The sequence below is a fragment of the Octopus bimaculoides genome, chromosome 4 (genome assembly GCF_046866305.1).
Source record: "Octopus bimaculoides isolate indiv1 chromosome 4, ASM4686630v1, whole genome shotgun sequence".
In the NCBI taxonomy this organism is placed as follows: Eukaryota; Metazoa; Mollusca; class Cephalopoda; order Octopoda; family Octopodidae; genus Octopus; species Octopus bimaculoides.
Genome location: NC_142931.1, coordinates 44344010 through 44351518, shown reverse-complemented (window position 1 = coordinate 44351518; position 7509 = coordinate 44344010). Strand labels below are relative to the sequence as shown.

Sequence of the window (7509 nt, the reverse complement as noted above, 5' to 3'; positions counted from 1 at the left end):
ACCGAGCGCAGCTCTGTCCGCCTTGGGTATGTGCTGTGGTTTGCTGTGGTGCTTTTATGGTTACTGTATTGAAAGTGTTTTGCGTAGGATGTGTGCAGTGCCCAGTAGTGCAATTTTCTGTATGTTATATATATTTGTGAGTCCTGGTGTTTTTGTTATGTATTTGTCTGAATATTTTTTTATTATACCTATGATAGGAATTGTTTCTGTTTTTAGATTCCACATTCGAGTTACCTCTATTTCCAGGTCTTTGTATTTTGAAAGTTTTTCCATTTCTTTTAGAGAAACGTTGTCATCTGCTGGTATTGATACATCAATTAGAAAGCATTTTTTTTCTTCATGATCTTTGACAACTATATCTGGTCTATTTGCCTTAATTTCTCTATCTGTGTGTATTGGCATATCCCAGAGTATGGTTGCTTTCTCGTTTTCTGTGACCTTTTCTGGCGTGTGTTTATACCATCTTTTTTCTGTTGTTATTCCATAGTGTTGGCATAGCTTCCAGTGTATATAGGTCCCAGCTCTGTCGTGTCTGTTAATATATTCCTTCTTAGCCAGGACTGGGCAGCCAGAGATAATATGATTTATTGTTTCTTGTCCATCTCAACATATTCTACAGTTACTTGTTATGTTTCTTTTCATTATATGTTTTTGGTAATTTCTGGTGGGGAGGCTTTGGTCTTGTGCAGCAATTAAAAATCCTTCAGTCTCTGCTTTGCGTCCTGAGCTTCTCCACCATTGCTGGGATATTTCTCTGTCTATTTCTTTTGCATTTAGTTTAGCCCAGTATTTACCATGTAGAGGCTTTTCTTGGCATCGTTTTATCATGGTCCGTTGCTGTTCTAGTTTTAGTTTGGATTTCATTTGTTTTATAGCTTCTTCTTCTTCTTCTTCTTCTTCTTCTTCTTCTTCTTCTTCTTCTTCTTCTTCTTCTTCTTCTTCTTCTTCTTCTTCTTCTTCTTCTTCTTCTTCTTCTTCTTCTTCTTCTTCTTCTTCTTCGTATTTGTTAGGTAGATTGATTTCTTGTTTGTATTTCTCAGCTTCATTAAATACTGAAAACAGCTTTTTGTTTTGCTCGTGTTTTGTGGCTATTTGTATTAGTTTTCCTTGCTTCTGGAGTAGGTATTTTTGCAGTCCTATGGTGGTTATTTTATAATAGTTTTCTAGCTGTATAAGACTCCTGCCACATTCTGTGCGTTGTATATATAGCCTTTCTATGTCAGATTTTGGGTGGTGCATCCTAGATCCTGTCGTTATTTTTCTTGTTTTCCTGTCTATTTTAGATAGTTCGTTTAGTGTCCAGTTAAGGATGTTGTAGTTGTAGCTTATAACTGGGACAGCTAAAGTGTTGATACACATTATCTTGTTTTTAGCATTGAGCTCTGTTTTTAGTATTGATCTAACTCGTCTATAGTACTCTTTCTTTATTTTTTCTTTCATTTGTGTATGTTGTATCCTATCTAGTTCATTGACTCCTAAATACTTGTATAGTTGGCTTTCGTCTAGTTCTCTTATTTCATTGGCTTTATCTAGTGTTATATTGCTACTTTTAACTAATTTTCCTCTTTTCAGGGTTGCTTTGGCACATTTTTCTAATCCGAATTTCATATCTATTTCCTTGGTAAAGCCGTGTACTGTCTGTAGTAGTGTTTCTAGCTCTTTGTCATCTTTAGCATATAATTTTAGGTCATCCATATATAGAAGGTGGCTGACTGTTTTTCCGTAGCATTTGTAACCGCATCCAGTTCTATTTAGCAATTCAGTTAAAGGTGTGAGTGCCAGGCAGAACAGGAGTGGAGAGAGCGTGTCTCCCTGGAATATTCCTCTTCTAATGGGGATGGCTTTCGTTTTCACAAGTCCCTCTTTTGTTTGGAGCTGTAGCACTGTCTGCCATTTGTTCATTGAGTGCCTTATGTATTTTATAATAATTGGTGCCATCTTGTTTATGGCTAGTGTTTCCAGAATCCACGTGTGGGGAACACTGTCGAAAGCCTTTTGGTAGTCCACCCAAGTCATACTGAGGCCTTTCTTCTTTCTGCGGCTGTCTTCAGTTATGGATTTATTGATCAATAATTGATCTTTACAGCCGTATGAGCCCTTGCAGCATCCCTTCTGCTCTTCTGGAAACAGGTTGTTATTTTCCAGGTGATTACTTAATCTCTGCGATATTATTGCAGTAAAGGCTTTGTAGATCGTAGGGAGACAGGTTATTGGTCTATAGTTTTGTGGTTTCTCCGTTTCCATGGATTTAGGGATTAAGATGGTTTTCCCTTTCGTGAGCCATTCAGGCATTGTCTCTGGCTCTGCTAGTATGTTGTTAAAGTTTTCTGCCAGGTTTTTATGCTTTCCTGGCAGGTGTTTTAACCAGAAATTGGGGATCATGTCGTGTCCAGGTGCCTTCCAGTTGCTTAGTCTTTGCAGTGTCTGGGTGACCTCTTCAGTTGTTATAGGGGCCCAGAGTTGCTCAGGTGCTAAGTTCGTTGTTTTAATGGTCCTTTTCTGGGGTTGCTGCTTCACCGATCATATTTGTCTCCAGAATTCTTCCAGTTCTTTTCCTTATTATTATTATTATTATTCAGTAGTTTTATTTTTATAACGTGCTTTCACTTCACTACCGAGCGCAGCTCTGTGCGCCTTGGGTATGTGCTGTGGTTTGCTGTGGTGCTCTTATGTTTGCTGTATTGAAAGTGTTTTGCGTAGAATGTGTGCAGTACCCAGTAGTGCAATTTTCTGTATGTTATATATATTTGTAAGTCCTGGTGTTTTTGTTATGTATTTGTCTGAATATTTTTTTATTATACCTAAGGCACCTACTATGATAGGAATTGTTTCTGTTTGTAGATTCCACATTCGAGTTATCTCTATTTCCAGGTCTTTGTATTTTGAAAGTTTTTCCATTTCTTTTAGAGAAACGTTGTCATCTGCTGGTATTGAAACATCAATTAGAAGGCATTTTTTTCCTTCATGATCTTTGACAACTATATCTGGTCTATTTGCCTTAATTTCTCTATCTGTGTGTATTGGCATATCCCAGAGTATGGTTGCTTTCTCGTTTTCTGTGACCTTTTCTGGCGTGTGTTTATACCATCTTTTTTCTGTTGCTATTCCATAATGTTGGCATAGCTTCCAGTGTATATAGGTCCCAGCTCTGTCGTGTCTGTGAATATATTGCTTCTTAGCCAGGACTGGGCAGCCAGAGATAATATGATTTATTGTTTCTTGTCGATCTCCACATATTCTACAGTTACTTGTTATATTTCTTTTCATTATGTGTTTTTGGTAATTTCTGGTGGGGAGGCTTTGGTCTTGTGCAGCAATTAAAAATCCTTATTATTATTATTATTATTATTATTATTATTATTATTATTATTATTATTATTATTATTATTATTATTATTATTATTATTATTATTATTATTATTATTATTATGTGCTTGACTTTTGCTTTGTATTTGTACAAGTTGACTCTAAGTCTCACCCAGAGACCTTAAGAGACAAGTTAGAAATTCAAGTTGGTATTATGCCTAGGGTGACATATATTTGGTTTTGCACAGAGTATCGTTCTGGAGAATGTTTAAGAAAACATAAGAAAATTATAAGTTTGTTTTAAAATTTGAGATTACATAGACAGCATTTTACGTAGGATATCGGCAGTTACCATGAACATTATCTTTTGAATTTCTGCCATTCTGGGCTTTTCTGGTATCGGAGCTAGGTAGGAATCAGCTCCCCTTTGCTATCATTCCTAGGGCACCTATGACAACAAGTATTGCTTTAGTCTTGAGGTTCCATATTTTGCCAATTTCTGTTTCCAGTTCTTTATACTTGCTCAGTTTTTGGTAGGTCTTGACAGATATATTTATGTCAACTGGACACTCATATCAATGAGGAGGTATGATTTTTGTCTAAAATCTTTCAGTATAATATCTGACCTATTCGCATCTATCTTTCTGTCAGTTTAAACGGTGAAGTTCCAGATGAGTGAGATGTGATCATTTTCAAGCACTAGAGATGGTTCATGTTCCCACCACTTTTTATCATGGAGCAGGTCCAGGTTTTTGCAAATCACCCAGTGAATATATTGTGCTGCTCTATCATGCCTGTGGAGATACTCTGTAGGTGCAAGGAGACTGCACATGGAGACAGCATGATCAACGGTTTCATCTTGTTGTTTACATACACATGTTGAGCTATTATTACAGACAATGTACAGAATCTGATAGGTGAATGGATTGTTTAGTTTGAAACAATTGTATATCATCAAAAGTTATCAAGTGGGACGTAAAGTGAAATAAGTGTAAAACTGTCCTTTAGTCTGTAAAAATATGAACAACAACGGGAATTGAGAACTTCAGTCTAAATAAGTATTCCATCATAAGCTGGTACTTTTACTCAGAAAATCGTTTCAAAGAAATTTACTTCGTTTCACAGAAATTTACACAAGAAAACACACCACCTATACGCCTATATCCGCGTAACTCATGCACTGGTACTGTGTGGTAAATGTCTTCTGTAGTATATATTAGGTTTTCCGGAAAGTTCGTGCCGATTTATAGTAGCTTACCTTTCGACTTATTTGCCATGAAACCACCTCAATTCTGGGAAGAGGGTATTTTCAAGTTAAAGGAAAGATGGAGACGCATTGTGCAACAAAATGGTTCATATTTGTTTGATTTAAAATGTAATGGCAAGTATTTATGGACCTTTTTCTTTCCTTTAAAAATCGGCACGAACTTTTCGGACAACCCAATATATATATTCATGTATGCGCCAAAAAGTGATATCTAAATTTCAATACACTAATAGAAACAATAGGTAAAACACCTGCATGCTACATCTTACTGTATATGTGTGTGCGTGTGTACATATATAATATGTGTGTGTGTGTATGCGTGTGTGTGTGTGTGTGTGTGTGTGTGTGTGTGTATACCGGGTGCGATAACTAAATTGTTGTCAAAATTACGCAAAAATGAAAAGAGCACTGACATCTAATTTTAACAGATATATTTATCGAAATTACATAAACATATCTTGAAATTCTAAAGCGTAAATTTAGACAATAAAATCACCATTGGCTTCAACCACGGCTTCCAGGCGACTTCAAAATATCCTGCAACTCTCCTGGACGGTTTCCTTGTCTTAGTTGGTGAATGCTCCCATAATCCTTGCCTTCAGTTCATCTTTGGTGTCTCTCGCTCACCTGTGCCCCACACATAATAAAGCGTTTTGCAGTCTGGGGAGTTAGGTGACCAGATGTCATGGGTGATGTGGTCGTAGAAATTGTCTGACAGCCATGACTGGGTTCTCCTGCTAGTGTAGCATTGTACAGTCTTGTTGCCAGACATAGGATCTTCCAGTAGCCACTCTCTTGACCCAGGGCAGCACTACTTCCTCCAGGCACTTGATATAGGCCTCCGTGTTGAGTGTCAGGCCCTGTGGGAAGATATATAGTGGCATATCTTAACCATTACTTGCGATCACTCGAAACACCATGATGTTGACACACATATATACACATATATACACACACATTTAAACAGCAGATATCTGTTGAAATGTAACACATGGAGTAGATTGTTGTTACATACACATGCAAGCTGTAAGGAAACATAAAGAAACAAATATTAATATGTATACAACAAGGCGCACAAAATCACATACAATCACGCAAACATATATTCAATATTAGTATTTTGTATACACACACAAAATAAAATGTTTCTTAAAATTAACTCAATCAGCAGAAGTAAAAACAGATGTGTACGTACACTCCTTGCCTTATAATGACACTTAACGAAGGTAGAATAATGACTGACTTCATTACAGCTGTATTTAATACGGTTTGACTGATGATTCGTCGAATTAACAGGTTTTAGATTTAATATATATATTGAATTTGAAGAGTATTGTACCTCTCTAACGTTTAAATAGTAACAATTCATTGACTTATACACAGAATTCCATGCATTAAATTAGCATGACTACAATTGTTTCTGGTACAGGCACAAGGCCTGGAATTTAGGGGAAGGTGATAGTGGATTATATCGACCTCAGTACTCAACCGATATTTTATCGACTCCGAATGGATGAAAAGTAAAGTCGCCTTCAGCTGAATTTGCCCTCAGAGCATTCTGAGCCGGGGAAAATGCTGCTAACCATTTTATTCGACGCGCTAACAATTCTGCCAGCTCGCCGCCTTTAGCATGTTTAGAATGATGTAAATGTCATTTGCTAGTCATTTACTTGGTAGTCAAAGTAAAACTAGTAAATGCGGAAGGCTGCGAGCTGGCAGACCACTCAGCAGTATGGTTGTGGCAAGCATGGCTTTTCTGGTTTAAAAAGATTTTTCGCCAATAGGATGGAGCCTGAGAAAAACTTGGACTCCAGCCTAGATAAAACAAGACATCTCCATCGAAGTTTAAACGTCATCGACTACATTGCCATGTGTGTAAGGATATATGGATGTATGTATATGATTTTGTGCTTGTGCGTATGAAAAAGACAGTGAGAGAAAGTGAGTGTGAGTGTGTAAGTGTGTGTGTGACTATGTGTGAGTTTTATTGTATGTATGTATTTATGGTTTGCCTCGTGATCAAATAGACTAATTTTTAAAATAAATTTGTCAATATTTACAATCTCACTCATATTGACGCCTACACACGTACATGCATACATGCATACATACATTCATACATACATACATACATATACACAGGCAGCACTCACTTAGACGCATGCGCACACACATATTCAAACACACAAAGCTATAAGTACTCACACAGAAAGAAAGGGGATATTTTAGCATGGCAATTTGAAACAAAACTATATTTTAAATGTAGCTCTTTCATTCGGTCCACTTTAAAGACGTACTGTATGAAGATATAATATCACACAGTTCTGGAAGTATTCTGTTGCTGTAGTCCTTTTAGAAAATAACCTATTTTTTTTCTCTTAAATATTACGTCAAGAATCTCTTCAATTGACGTTTATCAAATGAAACAATACTGAATTACAATTATTGAATTTCTTACGTAAATAGAAGACGAAATGTTCATAGAAAGGGTATGTGCCACTTCGGTTTCCATGCCTTTATCAATGGTATCAGCAACGAAAATTGTGTCACCTCGAGTAAAATTGAAAGCAAAAATATAATAAAATTTATAAATTATTTTTTTTAAATGAATATAATTTTAATAATCTTTTTGTCATGGAAATAACCATTTTTCTCAGAAAATAATGCAATAACCCTTGAAAAGCGAATCCTACTAATCTGACTTGGAGAAAAAAAAAATTGCTTACTTTACGTTATTATTCTTCCCATGTAGCCATTCAAGTGAGTAAAAACGCTGCTGTGACGTCGGAATTGACGTTATCGTCACTTTTTTTGTATCTGTTGCTTAGCATTTACAAGACGTTTTCTTCTATAACAGAAATACCCTTTTTATTTCGCATGCAATAAAAAGCAATATGTATCTCATCGGTCACACTAGGGAAAGAAAGGTGAAACAG

At 36.3% G+C, this 7509-nt stretch overlaps 1 protein-coding gene and 1 long non-coding RNA gene across 13 annotated transcripts in view; one reads left to right on the top strand and one right to left on the bottom strand.

Annotated features, from left to right (window-relative positions):
• LOC106873997 (potassium voltage-gated channel protein Shaw) overlaps positions 1 to 7509 on the top strand; it is a 526032-nt gene that overhangs the window by 263165 nt on the left and 255358 nt on the right. The window lies entirely within an intron of this gene.
• LOC106873999 (uncharacterized) lies at positions 4923 to 7385 on the bottom strand. Of its 2 annotated transcripts, none has more exons than XR_008263902.2 (3): positions 7300 to 7385; positions 7032 to 7123; positions 4923 to 5433 (listed from the first exon to the last, which is right to left on the bottom strand). It is a non-coding gene; the product is annotated as an uncharacterized LOC106873999 (long non-coding RNA). The 2 variants fall into 2 exon arrangements; XR_001409950.3 differs by lacking the exon at positions 4923 to 5433 and adding an exon at positions 5442 to 5597 and having other exon boundaries at positions 7300 to 7384.